This window comes from Loxodonta africana, chromosome 18, assembly GCF_030014295.1.
Source record: "Loxodonta africana isolate mLoxAfr1 chromosome 18, mLoxAfr1.hap2, whole genome shotgun sequence".
Taxonomy (NCBI): Eukaryota; Metazoa; Chordata; class Mammalia; order Proboscidea; family Elephantidae; genus Loxodonta; species Loxodonta africana.
Window position 1 is genome coordinate 18,343,716 of NC_087359.1, and position 15,098 is coordinate 18,358,813.

General features: G+C 40.8%; 1 long non-coding RNA gene across 1 annotated transcript in view; it reads right to left on the reverse strand.

The window, feature by feature from the left end:
* Nucleotides 1-966: 966 nt before the first annotated feature.
* LOC135228078 (uncharacterized) overlaps nucleotides 967-15,098 on the reverse strand; it is a 45,034-nt gene continuing 30,902 nt past the window's right edge. The window contains exon 2 of the long non-coding RNA XR_010318307.1: nucleotides 967-6,138. This is a non-coding gene — a long non-coding RNA (uncharacterized LOC135228078). The remainder of the gene's footprint in view (nucleotides 6,139-15,098) is intronic.

A 15,098-nucleotide genomic window follows, 5' to 3' on the forward strand; every position in this document is an offset into this window, starting at 1 on the left:
GATCGGGATTGGATTGTAGCTATAGATCACTTTGGGTAGAATAGACATCTTCACAATGTTGAGTCTTTCTATCCATGAGCAAGGTATGTTTTTCTACTTATGTAGGTCTCTTTTGGTTTCTTGGAGTATTCTTGTAGTTTGCTTTGTACACGTCTTTTACATCTCTGGTTAGATTTATCCCTAAGTACTTTATCTTCTTGGGGGCTGTTGTAAATGGTATTGATTTGGCGATTTCCTCTTTGAAGTTCTCTTTTTTGGTGTAGAGGAATCCAACTGACTTTTGTATGTTTATCTTGTATCCTGATCCTTTGCTGAAATCTATTCATTCCAGTAATTTTCATGTGGATTCTTTGGGGTTTTCTGTGTATAAGACCATATCATCTGCAAATAGAGATACTTTTACTTCTTCCTTACCAATTTGGATACACTTAATTTCTTTTTCTAGCCTAATTGCTCTGATTAGGACCTCCAGCACAATGTTGAATAAAAGTGGTGATAAATGGCATCCTTGTCTGGTTCTCGTTCTCAAGGGGAATGCTTTCAGACTCCCTCCATTTAGAATGATGTTGGCTGTTGGCTTTGTATAAATGCCCTTTATTATGTTGAGGAATTTTCCTTCTATTCACATTTTGCAGAGTTTTTTTCATGAGTTGGTGTTGAACTTTGTCAAATGCCTTTTCCACATCAGCTGATAAGATCATGTGATTCTTGTCTTTTGTTTTATTTATTTATTTTGTTTTGTTTGTGTCTCTAAGTCTAAGGTATGTCTCATAGGCAGCATATAGACAGATTGTGGTTGATTATTTTTCTACTGTTGAACCATCCCTGCATACCTGGCATGAATCCCACTTGGTCATGGTGAATTATTTTTTTGATATGTTGTCAAATTCTATTAGCTACAATTCTGTTGAGGATTTTTGCATCTAAGTTCATGAGGGATATAGGTCTGTAATTATGCTGGTGTCATAGAATGAGCTTGGGAATATTCCACCATTTTCTATGCTCTGAAACACCTTTAGGAGTAGTGGTGTTAACTCTTCTCTGAAAGTTTGGTCTAATTCTCCAGTGAAGCCTTCCGAGCCAGGGCTTTTGTTGTTGTTGTTGTTGTTGTTGGGAGTTTTTTAATTACTTTTTCAATCTCTCCTTTTGTTATAGGTCTATTTAGTTGTTCTACCTCTGTGTTAGTTTAGGTAAGTAGTGTGTTTCTAGAAATTTATCCATTTCCTCTAGGTTTTCACATTAGTTAGAGTAAAATTTTTCATAGTATTCTGTTATGATTCTTTTAATTTCAGTTGGGTCTGTTGTGATATCACCCATCTCATCTCTTATTTGGGTTATTTGCTTCCTCTCCTGTTTTTCTTTTGTCAGTTTGGCCAATGGTTTATCGATTTTGTTGATCTTCTCAAAGAGCCAGCTTTTGGTTTTGTTAACTCTTTCAAATGTTTTTCTGTTCTCTATTTCATTTAATTCTGCTCAAATTTTTATCATTGCTTTCTTCTGGTGCCTAGGGTCTGCTTTTGCTGCTCTCTTTCTATTTGTTGGAGTTGTAGGGATAATTCGTTGACTTTGGCCCTTTCTTCTTTTTGAATGTGTGCATTTATCATTACAAATTGACCTCTGAGCTCTGCTTTTGCTATGTCCCAAAGGTTCTCGTAGGAAGTGTTTTCATTCTCATTTGATTCTATGAATTTCTTTACTCTATCCTTAATTTCTTCTATAACCCGGTAGTTTTTGAGCAAGATGTTGTTCAGTTTCCATGTGGTTGATTTTTTCTTTGGTTTTTCTGTTATTGAGTTCCACTTTTATGGCTTTATGGTCAGAAAAGATGCTTTGTAATATTCTGATATTTTGGATTTTGTTAACTCTTGCATTATGGCCTAATATGTGGTCTATTCTGGAGAATGTTCCCAGTGCTTTGGAAAAGAAAGCACAGTTGGCTGCTGTTGGGTGGCGTGTTCTGTATATGTCTATGAGGTCATGTTGGTTGATTGTGGCATTTAGATCTTCTGTGTCTTTATTGAGCTTCTTTCTGCATGTTCTGTCCTTCACCAAAAGTGGTATGTTGAAGTCTCCTACTATTATTGTGGAGCTGTCTATCTCTCTTTTCAATGCTGTTAGAGTTTGCTTTCTGTATTTTGGAGCCCTACTGTTAGGTGCATAAATATTTATTATGGTTATATCCTCCTGGTATATTGACATTTTTATTGTTATGTAGTGTCCTTCCTTATCCTTTGTGGTAGATTTTACTTTAAAGTCTATTTTGTCAGAAATTAATATTGCCACTTATTTTAGTCATGTAGTGCTGCTGTAACAGAAATATCACAAGTAGATTGCTTTAACAAAGAGAAATTTATTCTCCCACAGTCCAGTAGTTTACAAGTCCAAATTCAGGGTGTCAGCTCAGAAGACGGCTTTCTCTCTGTCAGCTCTGGAGGAAGATTCCTTGTCATCAATCTTCGCCTGGTTAAGGAGCTCCTCAGGTGCAGGGACCCCAGGTCCAAAGGATGCTCTCTGGTCCCTGTGCTGCTTTCTTGGTGGTATGAGGTCCCCAAGTCTCTGCTTGCTTCCTTTCCTTTCTATCTCTTGAGAGATAAAAGGTGGTGCAGGCCACACCCCAGGGAAACTCCCTTTACTTTGGATCAGGAATGTGGCCTGGGTAAGGGTGTTACAATCCTACTCTAATCCTCTTTAACATAAAATTACAATCACAAAATGGAGGACAACCACGGAATACTGGAAATCATGGCCCAGCCAAATTGATACACACCTTTTTAGGGGGCATAATTCAACCCATGACACCACTCCTGTTCTTTTTTTTTGTTGTTTGCTTGATATATTTTTTCCATCCTTTGAGTTTTAGTTTGTGTCTTTAAATCTAACGTGTGTCTCTTGTAGGCAGCATATAGACAGATGGTGTTTTTCTAATCCATTCTGCCACTCTGTCTCTTTATTGGTGCATTTAGTCCATTTACATTCAGCATAATTATTGATAGGTGAGTTTAAAAAAAACATAGGTGAGTTTAGTGATGTCTTTTTCATGTGTGTTGTTGAGTTTCTTTTTTCCGCCCTTTTCTGTGCTGAGTCATTTTTCTTTATATATTTTCTTTTCCTCTTTTTCATTGTTGTTTTTGTATTTGCTGAGTCTTTATGTTTTTCTTGTTTTTTATTTTGATGTGTAGGATTGTTAGTTTCCTTTGTGGTTACCTTAATATTTACCTATATTTTCTAAGTTTAAACCAATCTTTTCTTTCTTTATATCTCCTTGACTTCTTCTCCATATGAAAGATCTATGACTACATTTTTTAATCCCTCTTTTTTGTTTTAATGTTGTCATCTTTTACATAATGCGGTCTCTGTTTCCCTGTTTTGAGCATTTTAGATTTGATTTATTTTTGTGATTTCCCTATCTGGGTTGATATCTGGTTGTTCTGTCCTGTGTTCTAGTCTTGGGTTGTTATCTGATGTTGTTTATTTTCTAACTGGAGGACTTTCTTTAGTATTTCTTGTACTTGTAGCTTGGTTTTTGTGAATTCCCTAAACTTCTATTATCTGGAAATGTCCTAATTTCACCTTCATATTCGAAAGACAGTTTTGCTGGATATATAATTCTTGGCTGGCAACTTTTTTCCTTCAAGGCTTTATATATGTCACCCCATTGCCTTCTTACCCGCATGGTTTCTGCTGAGTAGTCAGAGTTTAGTCTTATTAACTCTCCTTTGTAGTGACTTTTCGTTTATCCCTAGCCACTCTTAAAATTCTCTCTTTATCTTTTGGTTTCGGCAAGTTTGATTATAATATGTCTTGGTGACTTTCTTTTGGGATCTACATTGTGTGGGATTCATTGAGCATCTTGGATAGATATCTTCTCATCTTTCACGATACCAGGGACATTTTCTCCAAAAATTTTCTATTATCACCCCTCCCCCCCCCCAGTTCTGGTACTCCAATCACTCATGGGTTATTCCTCTTAATAGAGTCCCACATAATTCTTAGGGTTTCTTCAATGTTTTAAAATTCTTTTATCTGATTTTTCCTCATATATGTGGTTTCAGGTGCTTATCTTCAATCTCACTAATTCTGACTTTCATTTCCTCAATTTTGTTCCTGTGACTTTCCATTGAGTTATGTAATTCTGAAATTTTATTATTAATCTTTTGGATTCCTGTTTGCTATCTCTATGGATTCTTGCAGCCTATTAACTTTGGCATTATGCTCTCCTTTAATCTTCTTAATTTCCTCTAATGCTTTGTCTGTGTGCTGCTTGGCTTGTTCTGTGTTTTGCCTGATCTCCTCCCTGATCTCTTGGAGAGTTCTGTATATTAATTGTTTGTATTCTACCTCTGGTTATTCCAGCAAGTTCTCTTCATCTGGAAGATTTCTTGATTCTTTGTTTTGGGAGCTTGCTGACAACATCATGGTCTGCCTCTTTAAGTGATTTTATGTTGGCTATTGTCTCCAAGCCATCAATAAGTTATTGTATTTATTAATTTGATGTTTGCTTACTGTGCCCTAACTTCTTGTTTTGTTTTGTTTTGATATAGGCTGCTCAAGTGAGCTAGTTTGATTATTGACGCCTCTGAAGCTTTAACATTCTGTTACCAGGTGGTTAGAGCTGCTACTAGGTATATGAGCCCAGGAGTCCATTTACTTTTCTTGTATGGATTCAGCTCAGTTGTCCAGGTGGTCAGTCACCAAGTGTGTGGTGCAGATTCTCACCTACAGTCTTAGAAGAGCAGGGGTGATTGGTGTAGACACAGGTATCTGGCTACAGTATGGGGTCATGCACTGAGCAAGGCAGAAGCCTGACAACTGCCCCTGAGAGTGTGTGAGGAAAGCATGTCCCTCTTCCCTAGTTCATGTAGGTGGGTGGGTTTTGCAATTGGACTTTGGGCACCAGTGCTGTTGTGTGTAAAGACTGGGAGGCACCACTTATCCTTGGACCCCTTTCATGGGTGGCTAGGTGGTGAGGGTGGGGCCACAAGTCCTCAGGCCCCTGAGGTGGGTAGGTCAGGACCCTGCTTAATAGACAGAGCAGTGTCAAATGTCATGAATCTGCCTCTCCACCATATAGCTGAAACAGCTGTAATTAGACTTCAGGTATATGCCCTGTTTTACTGTGCTAATGAAGGCCTACGCTGTTGAAATGGGCCCAGACAGGTCTGTGCAGGGGTGAAAAGCATTCAAATCTGTGGAGCCCTTATGCCTGTGCCTAGGCAAAGGAGTTGTTTCCGCCCTGAGTTCCTGGCTTACAGGAGCTGGCAGATTATTTTTTCCCCTGTTTGTTAATTTATGCCTTCTCCAAGGCCAGGAGAAGGGCTCAGGACACCTGACAGGTCCTATTTCCAGCCCAGGGAAAGATGTTATCACTGAAGCTGACTCAGGACCCAGTGCAGAGACGGGGGAAGAGTCAGGTAAATGGGAGACAGTTTTTTCCCAAAGGGGTGTTTTTTGCTCCACATGGTAGATTAGATGCAAGCACTTATCTTCTGCTGATTGCGTGCCGCTTTTCACTGATTCTGGAGGCATGAGTGGAATCTCCACTGCTCAGTCTCTCCTGATGTAGAAAATGCATCCAAAATACCACTGCTTGCCTCACCATACTCACAGCATTGGATCCAGCCTTCGGGGTGCAGGTTCACACCGGGTCAGGTCCGGCAGCTTCTCGCTGCTTCTAAACTCTCTGTCCCTCCCCCTGCCACTCAGCCTGATTCCTCAACTTTGCCTTTGATGTTCAGGGCTCCTAGATTGTCATATTGATTCTCTTGCTTTTTGGGGGGGATCTTTGTTGTAGGAGAGAACCACTGGAAACGCCTGACTACTCTGCTATCTTGTTCCTGCCTGTGGGGGTTTGGTTTTTAAAGACACTAAATAATCTCTTACACTTGAATAGCTTTATAACACTATACTATTTATTTGCATAGGTTTATTTTTATTTTTAAATTTTATTGTGGTAAAATATACATAGGACAACCAAATACCTCATGGGATTTGTTTTTTTGATTTGGAGGTTTAGGGTCATGGTTTCATGTGACATCCCAGTTAATTGGCCTAATGACATGCTCAGTGCTTCTGTTCTACCTCCTTGTTTGTTGAGTTTCCAAGAGGTCATCCAAGCTACAACAGTCAGTTTTCATTCACCTGGAGCAACAGAGGAAGAGAAGAACCAGGAACAAGAGAAGGAAATGAATATGTGGCCTCCATGAACAACCACCTCCTCTGCTATAACCAGAAGAACTGGATGGTGCCTGACTATCATTACTGAAAATTTTGATCAAAGATTCTGTAGGAGAATCTTGATAAAAAGGGGGAAAATGTAGGACAGAATTTCTAATTCTCATGCACTCCAGACTTTTAGGAGCTATGGAAGCTGAGTGAATCAACAAAACTATCGCCCTGAGATAATCTTTAAGACTTAAACCAAAAATATTCCCTAATGTCTTCTTTAAAACAAAAAATAGCTTTAACTAGTAAAGAATGTCTGCCTTGACCATTATGCTCTTTTAAGGTCTACCTCTAAGGGATAAAATCGACAACAGCAACTCAAAAGGTTAGATAGAAAATTTAATGGGCAGTGATTGTATGTTAATTGGGGAGGAACAATTCTGAAAAGGAGGGTAAGAATGGTAGCACAACTTGAAGAATGTAGTCAATGTCACTGAATTGTACATGTAGACAGTGTTCAATTGGTATATGTTTTGCTGTGTATACTCTCAACACAAAAAAATTATTTTAAACTGTTAAATATATATACACACACACACACACATACACACAGGAGCCCTTGTGGGGCAATGGTTACATGATTGGCTGCTAACCAAAAGATTGGTGGTTCAAATCCACCATCACTGATGGGGAAAAAAGACCTGGAAATCTGCCCCCATAAAGATTACAGCCTAGGAAACCTGATTGGGGAGATCTACTCTGTCCTATAGGGTTGCCATGGGTCAGAGTTGACTCAACAGCACGCAATAACAAGAAGAGCAAAATATATGTAACAAAAAATTTGTCATTTTGACAATTTTTGTATTTTTTTATTGTGGTAAATGCATATGTAACAAATCATTTCCCATTTCAACTTTCTCCGTGTGTACAATTCAGTGGCTTAGTTACATTTGTCATGTTGCATCTTAACCATTTTTAAGTGTACAATTCAGTGCTATCAATTACACTCACCATGTTGGGCCGCCATCACCACTGTCAATTTCCAAAAGCTTTTCACCACCCCAAACAGAAACTACACCCCTTAAGCAATAATCCTATTGCCTCCCCTTAGTCCCTGACAACCAATAATCTACTTTCTGTCTTTATACATTTGTCTATTCTAGACACATATATACATGGAATCAGACAATATTTGTCCTTTTGGGTCTGATTGTTTCACTCAGCATAATGTTTTTAAGGTCCATCCATGTTGTAGCATGTATCAGAACTTCATTCCTTTTTATGGCTAATATTTCATTTTATGTGTATACCACATTTTGTTTATCCACTCAACTGTTGATGGACACCTTTTGGTTATTGTGAATAATGCTTCAGTGAATGCTGGTGTACAAGTATCTGTTTGGAACTATGCTTGCAAGTCTTTTGGGTATATACCCAGGAGTGGAATTGCTGAGTCATATGGCAATTCTACGTTTCACTTTTTGAAGAGCCACTGAACTGTTTTCACAGTGGGCTGCACCATTTTACATTCTCACCATCGATATGCAAAGGTTACAATTTCTGCACATACTCATCAACACTTTCTATTTTGTGTTTTTCTGATCAGAGCCATGCTAGTGGGTGTGAAGTAGTATTGTGGTTTTGATTTGCATTTCTCTGATGACAAATGATGATGAGCATTATTTCCTGTGCTTGTTGTTATGTTGTTGATAGGTGTTGTCGAGTAATTTCTGACTCATCGCAATCCCATGTACAACAGAATGAAACACTGCCTAGTCCTGAGCCATCCTCACAATCATTGCTATGTTTGAAACCATTGTTGTAGCCACTGTGTCACTCCATCTTGTTGAGGATCTTCCCACCATAGCTGACTGTCCACTTTACCAAGCTTGATTTCCTTCTCCAGGGACTGGTCCCTCCTGATAACATGTCCAGAGTAGGTGAGATGAAATCTCGTCCTCCTCACTTTTAAGGAGCATTCTGGCCATACCTCTTCCAAGACAGATTTATTAATTCTTCCGACACTTCATGGTATATAAAACATTCTTCATCAATACATCAATTCTTATTTGGCCTTCTTTAATCCTTGTCCAGCTTTCACATGCATTAGAAGTGATTGAAAATACCATGACTTGGGTCAAGTGCACTTTAGCCCTCAGAGAGACTCCTTCACTTTTGAACACTTTCAACAGACCTTTTGTAGCAGATTTGGCCAATGAATCCACCCTTTGATTTCTTGACTGCTGTTTCCATGGGTGTTGATTGTGGATCCAAGTGAAATGAAATCCTTGGCAACCTCAGTGTTTTCTCTGTTTATCATGACATTGCTTATTGGTCCAGTTGTGAGAACTTTGATTTTCTTTACTTTGAGGTGCAATCCACACTGAAGGCTATGGTCTTTGCTCTACATCAGTAAATGTTTCAAGTTCTCTTTACTTTCAGCAAGCAAGGTTGTATAATCTGGATATCACAGGTTGTTAATGAGTGTTCCTCCAACCCTGATGCCACATGCTTCTTCATATAGTTCACCTCTGATTATTTGCTCAACATACAGATTGAATAAGTATGGTGAAAGGATATAACCTTGATGCACAACTATTCTGATTTTAAGCCATGCAGTATCCCGAGAATGACCAATTGAAGGGGAATGGCGTTGCATTCAACGTCAAAAAGTACATTTCAAGATCTATCCAGAAGTACAATGCTGTCCCCCAACCCAGTGCCATCGAGTCGATTCCAACTCATAGCGACCCTATAGGACAGAGTTTCCAAGGAGTGCCTGGCAGATTCAAACTGCCGACCCTTTGGCTAGCAGCTGTAGCACTTAACCACTATGTCACCAGGGTTTCCACAATGCTGTCAGTGATAGGATAATATCTATACACCTACAAGTAAGACCAGTTAATAAGACTATTATTCAAATTTATGCACCAACCACTGAGGCCAAAGATGAAGAAACTGAAGATTTTTCCCAATTTCTGAAGTTTGAAATTGATCGAACATGCCATCAGGATGCACTGATGATTAGAATGTGAGAGTTGGAAACAAAAAAGAAGGATCAGTAGTTGGAAAACTTGGCCTTGGTGACAGAAAAGATGCTGGCGATCGCATGATTGAATTTTGCAAGACAAACGACTTCCTCGCTGTAAATACCTTTTTTACCATATACTCATGGACCTTGCCAGATGGAATACACAGGAATCAAGTCAACTATACCTATGGGAAGAGACGATGAAAGGCTCAATCAGTCAGAACAAGGCCAGGGGCCAAATGCAGTTCAGACCATCAATTACTCGTATGCAAGTTCAAGTTGAAACTGAAGAAAATTAGAAGTCCATGAGAGCCAAAGGACAACCTTGAGTATATCCCACCTGAATTTAGAGACCGTCTCAAGAATAGATTTGACACGCTGAACATGAATGACTGAAGACTAGACAAGTTGTGGAAGGACATCATACATGAACAAACAAGAGGTCATTAAAAATACAGGAGAGAAAGAAAAGACCTAAAAGGGCGTCAAAAGAGACTCTGAAACTTGCTCTTGAATGTCAAGCAGCTAAAGAAAAAGGAAGAAGTAAAAAAAAACTGAACAGAAGATTTTAAAGGGCATCTTGAGAAGGCAAAGTAAAGTATGATGATTTGTGCAAAGAACAGGAGACAGGAAACTAAAAGAGAAGAATACGCTTGGCATTTCTCAAGCTAAAAGAACTGAAGAAAAAATTCAACCCTCCAGTTCCAATACTGAAGGATTCTACAAGGAAAATATTAAATGACTCCGGCAGCATACAAAGAAGATGGAAGGAATACACAGAGTCACTATGCCAAAAAGAATTGGCCAAAGGTCAGCCATTTCAGGAGGTAGCATATGACAAGGAACTGCTGGTACTGAAGGAAGGAGCCAAGCTGCACTGGTGGCATTGGAGAAAAACAAGGCTTCAGGAATTGATGGAATACCAAATGAGATGTTTCCACAAATGGATGAAGCGCTGGAAGTGCTCACTCGTCTATGCCAAGGAATTTGTAAGACAGCTATCTGGCCAACCTTTCCTAAGGAAGGTGATCCAACTGAATGTGGAAATTATCCAACAATATCATTAATATCACATGCAAGCAAAATTTTGCTGAGGCTCATTCAAAAGTGGCTGCAGCAGTATATCGTCAGGGAACCGCCAGAAATAAAAGCAAAGTTCAGAAGAGGATATGGAACCAGAGATATCTTTGCTGCTGTCAGATGGATCCTGGCTGAAAGCAGAGAATACCAGAAAAATGTTTACCTGTGTTCTATTGACTACGCTAAGGCATTTTACTGTGTGGATCATAACAAATTATGGGTAGCATTTCGGAGAATGGGAATTCCAGAACACTTCATAGCGCTCAGGGGGAATCTGTACATGGATCAACAGGCAGTTGTTTGAACAGAACAAGGGGATACTGCATGGTTTAAAGTCAGGAAAGGTGTGCGTCAAGGTTGTATCATTTCACCAAACTTATTCAATCTGCGTACTGAGCAAATAATCTGAGAAGCTGGACTATATGAAGAAGAACGGGGCATCAGGATTGGAGGAAGACTCATTAACAGCCTGAGATATGCAGATGACACAGCCTTGCTTGCTGAAAGTGAAAAGGACTTGAAGCACTTACTGATGAAGATCAAAGGCCACAGCCTTCAGTATAGATTACACCTCAACATAAAGAGAACAAAGATCCTCACAACTGGACCAATAAGCAGCATCATGATAAACAGAGAGAAGATTGAAGTTGTCAAGGATTTCACTTTACTTGGATCCACGATCAACACCCTTGAAAGCACCAGTCAAGAAATCAAAAGATGCATTGCACTGGGCAAATATGCTGCAAAAGACCTCTTTAAAGTTTTGAAAAGCAAAAATTGTCACCTTAAGGGCTAAGGTACACCTGACCCAAGCCATGATATTTTCAATCACCTCATATGCATATGAAAGCTGGACAATTAATAAGGAAGACCAAAGAAGAATTGACGCCTTTGAATTGTGGTATTGGTGAAGAATATTAAATATACCATGGACTGCCAGAAGAACGAACAAGTCTGTTTTGGAAGAAGTACAGCCAGAATGTTCCTTAGAAATAAGGATGATGAGACTATGTCTCACACACTCTGGACATATTTTCAGGAGGGATCAGTCCCTGGAGAAGGACATCATGCTTGATAAAGTAGAGGGTCAATGAAAAAGAGGAAGACTCTCAACAGATGCATTGACACAGTGGCTACAACAGTGCGCCCAAGGATAGCAACGATTGTGAGAGTGGCGAAGGACTGGGCAGTGTTTTGTTCTGTTGTGCATAGAGTAGCTATGAGTCGGAACCAACTTGACGGCACCTAACAACAACAACAGTATCCCCTTGTTGTGTTTGAACAATTGCCAGTTGGTTTTTTTCTATATACAGGGTCCACATGAGCACAATGAAGTGCTCTGGAATTCACATTCTTCCCAATGTTATCCATTATTTGCTATGATCCACAGTGTCGAGTGCCTTTGCATAGTCAATAAAATACAGGTAAACATCTTTCTAGTATTCCATGCCTTCAGCCAAGATTCACCTGACATCAGCAACAATATTTCTCGTTCACTGTCCTCTTCTGAATCTTGCTTTAATGTCTGGCAGTTTCCTGTCAATGTACTGCTGCAAGCTCCTTGGAATGATCTTCAGCAAAATTTTACTTGCGTGTGGTATTAATGATATTGTTCAATAATTCCTGCATTCTGTTGGATCAACTTTCTTTGGAATGGGCAAAAATATGGATCTCTTCCAATCAGTTGGCCAGGTAGCTGTCTCCAAAATTCTTGGCATAGATGAGTGAGCACTTCCAGCGCTACATCCGTTTGTTGAAACACCTCAGGTGGTATTTCGTCAGTTTCTGAGCCCCTGTTTTTCCCATGTCTGCAGTGCATTTTAGACTTCTTCCTTCAATACCATCAGTTCTTGGTCATATGCTACCTCCTGAAATGGATGAATGTCAACGAATTCTTTTTGGTGTAGTGACTCTGTGTATTCCTTCCATCTTCTTTTCATGCTTCCTATGTCATTTAACATTTTCCCTGTAGAATCCCTCAGTATTGCAACTCAAAGTTTGAATTTTTTCTTCAGTTCATTTAGCTTGAGAATTGCCAAGTGTATTTTTCCCTTTTGGTTTTAAAACTGTAGGTCTTTGTACATTTTGTTGTAATACTTTACTTTGTCTTCTCAAGCCACCCTTTGAAATCTTCTATTCAGCTCTTTTACTTCATCATTTCTTCATTTTGTTTAGCTACTTGATGTTCAAGAGCAACTTACAGAGTCCCTTCTGATGTCCATTTTCATCTTTTTTTTTTTCTTTCCTGTATCATTAATGACCTTTTACTTTCTTCTTGTGTGATGTCCTTGATGTCATCTCAGAACTCAACTGGTTTGGTCATTAGTGCTAACTGCATCTAATCTATTCTTGAGATGATCTCTAAATTCGGGTGGGTTATACTCAAAGATGTACTTTGGCTCTTCTGGACTTGTTTTAATTTAATTAAGCTTCAACATGAACTTGCATAGGAGCAATTGATGGTCTGTTCCACAGCTGGCCCCTGGCCTCATTCTGACTGATGATATTGAGCTTCTCCCTCGTCCCTTGCACAGATTTAGTCAATTTGATTCCAGTGTATTCCATCAGGCAAAGTCCACATGTGTAGTCACCATTTATGTTGTTGAAAAAAGGTATTTGCAATGAGAAGTTGTTGGTCTTGCAAAATTCTATCATGTAATCTCAGGCATCATTTATATCACCAAGGTCATATTCATGTGCTTACTGACCATTTATTTGTACATCTATTCAAGTCCTTTGCACCCCCCCCTTTTTTGCCCATTTTTAAGTGGACTGTTTGTCTTTTTCTTGTTGGTTGTTCCATAGATTAGGTTTTATTATTGGCATTTTATAGAGAGACCACAGGTCTTGCTCAAGGTCATGTAGGTGGTAAGTGGACAAGCCACAGGAAGACCTAGCCTCTTGTTTCCCAGGCTAGTGCATTCTCCTCTTAACTTAGACATTTGAGATTGTAGGAACGCTTTTTGGATCATGGCTGGATCGAAGCATACATTTCTGGGACACATTACAATTATTAGACCAAGTAAATCACCTCGTAAAACTCTTCTTGTACATTTTCATGATCACCAAAAAAAGTGAGGACCCAAAGGAAAAACCATACTAGCTTTACTTAATCAACCCCTTTTTATAGAAATTCTTCCAGTGTCTACCACACTCTTTCCTTGGGATCTTCCAGCAGGAAAACCAGCAACTCTCCTTCCTTTCACAGAGCTCTCCCAGGGACAGTGTTGATGTGGCCAGAAGGAAGGAGGAAAGTGAAAATTCCAAAAGGACCATCAATGAGCCAGAAAAGAAGGACATTCTTGGGACTTCATACCTGGAACTGAGATTCCTATGGGTAGACACTGGGAGTTTAAGAACTGCAAGCTCTCAGGGAACATATTACATGTTAGGACTTGGGTTTCTTATCCTCCCTTGGCCACTCAGTGCAAGCTGAGGGCACTTACCACAAGGAATGCATTTGTGTGTTTAGAATTGAGCTCCATGTAGATCTGAAAGAAGGCAGGACCATACAGGTTTGTGGGGTCCCTGCTTTGTGCCCACCCCTGAGCTGGGTCTGGTGGGGGTATGCAAACAGGAAGGCCACAACCTGAGGACCTTCTGTCAAGTTGAGGACACATGTTCAAGACTAGAAACCATTCAGGTACTCTGGGGTCATAGTGCCAAGTGGGGGTTCAGGCCTAGAGCTGGGAGCCTCATGGAGTTAGGGAAGCTTCCTGGAACATAGCCTAGTTGTGGGTACCACCAAGGGCCAGAGAAGCTCCATGCGGCCTTACTTCTCCCCACAGGGCTGCTCATCATGACCACAAGAAAGTGAGGGAGGAGTTACTGGTCACACCAGAAGGGAGCCACTTCACCAGGTCCTGTAGTCCTGGGGGGATGTGGGAGACGGTGGACAGAGCTGGCCTGTGAGTATGGTGAGTAATGGGGGGAGGGGGAAATACCTGGACTGGAAATAGCTAGAGACCCTCAATTCAACAGAGATTAAATAGTAGAATATTCATTCCAAGTGGTGTCACTGCCAGCCACAGGACGATGTTCCCCTTCAGTGTCCTCTATTTTCTGACCATCTCTAGAAGAAAAAGGCTGAAGAAAGAAGCAGCACCATGGCACAAAGAAAAGCAGAAGCGTAAGTCTTGGAGATTTGGCCTCCACCTCTTGAGGAGGGCTGAAATCTGGCGCCCAGCTGGGACCCCGGCTTCTTCAGGTGACACCTGCCTTCGAGAAATGACCCAGCTGGACTGGGCTGCGTGGCTGCCTTTAGCTCTGCTGCTTCTCTGGGTGCCAGGTGAGGGGACATCCTGGACTGAAACTCTGTCTTGGGAGGGTGGGAGAAGAGAAGGGTGTGTGAGGGGGAGAGAAGCAAGGGAAATGCCTTGTGAGACACCCCAAATCTGGACTCTGGCAGCGCTTTTTCTACTAATGAATGACTATACCATCTGCAGCCCCCGACTTTGGATGAGTCTTGTGGACCATGGGGTACAGGGGCAGGTGAGGAGGAGGGTATTTGTGAGAGGTTCTCAGAAGAATCATCATGGGAAGAAGGAAGGTGAGAGTCAGATTGCCCTCTGAGTGCATGGGAGAGGGCTAGCTGAGGGCACCTGAGGGGCATGTGTTCTGGGGGAGTCGCCCTCCCCATGATTCTCCCATTGCAGGGTGTGGAGGAAGTGTGGGGACTGGGGACGAGGGGGCCATGGTGTCATGGACACGGAGGTGTAGCTGGGACAGCCCAGGGCTGACTGGAGCCTGAGCAGGGAGGAGCCCTGACATAGGCTTGGATGGTGATAGCCCCAAGGTGTGCCTGAGGGTCAGGGGTCAATTGTCT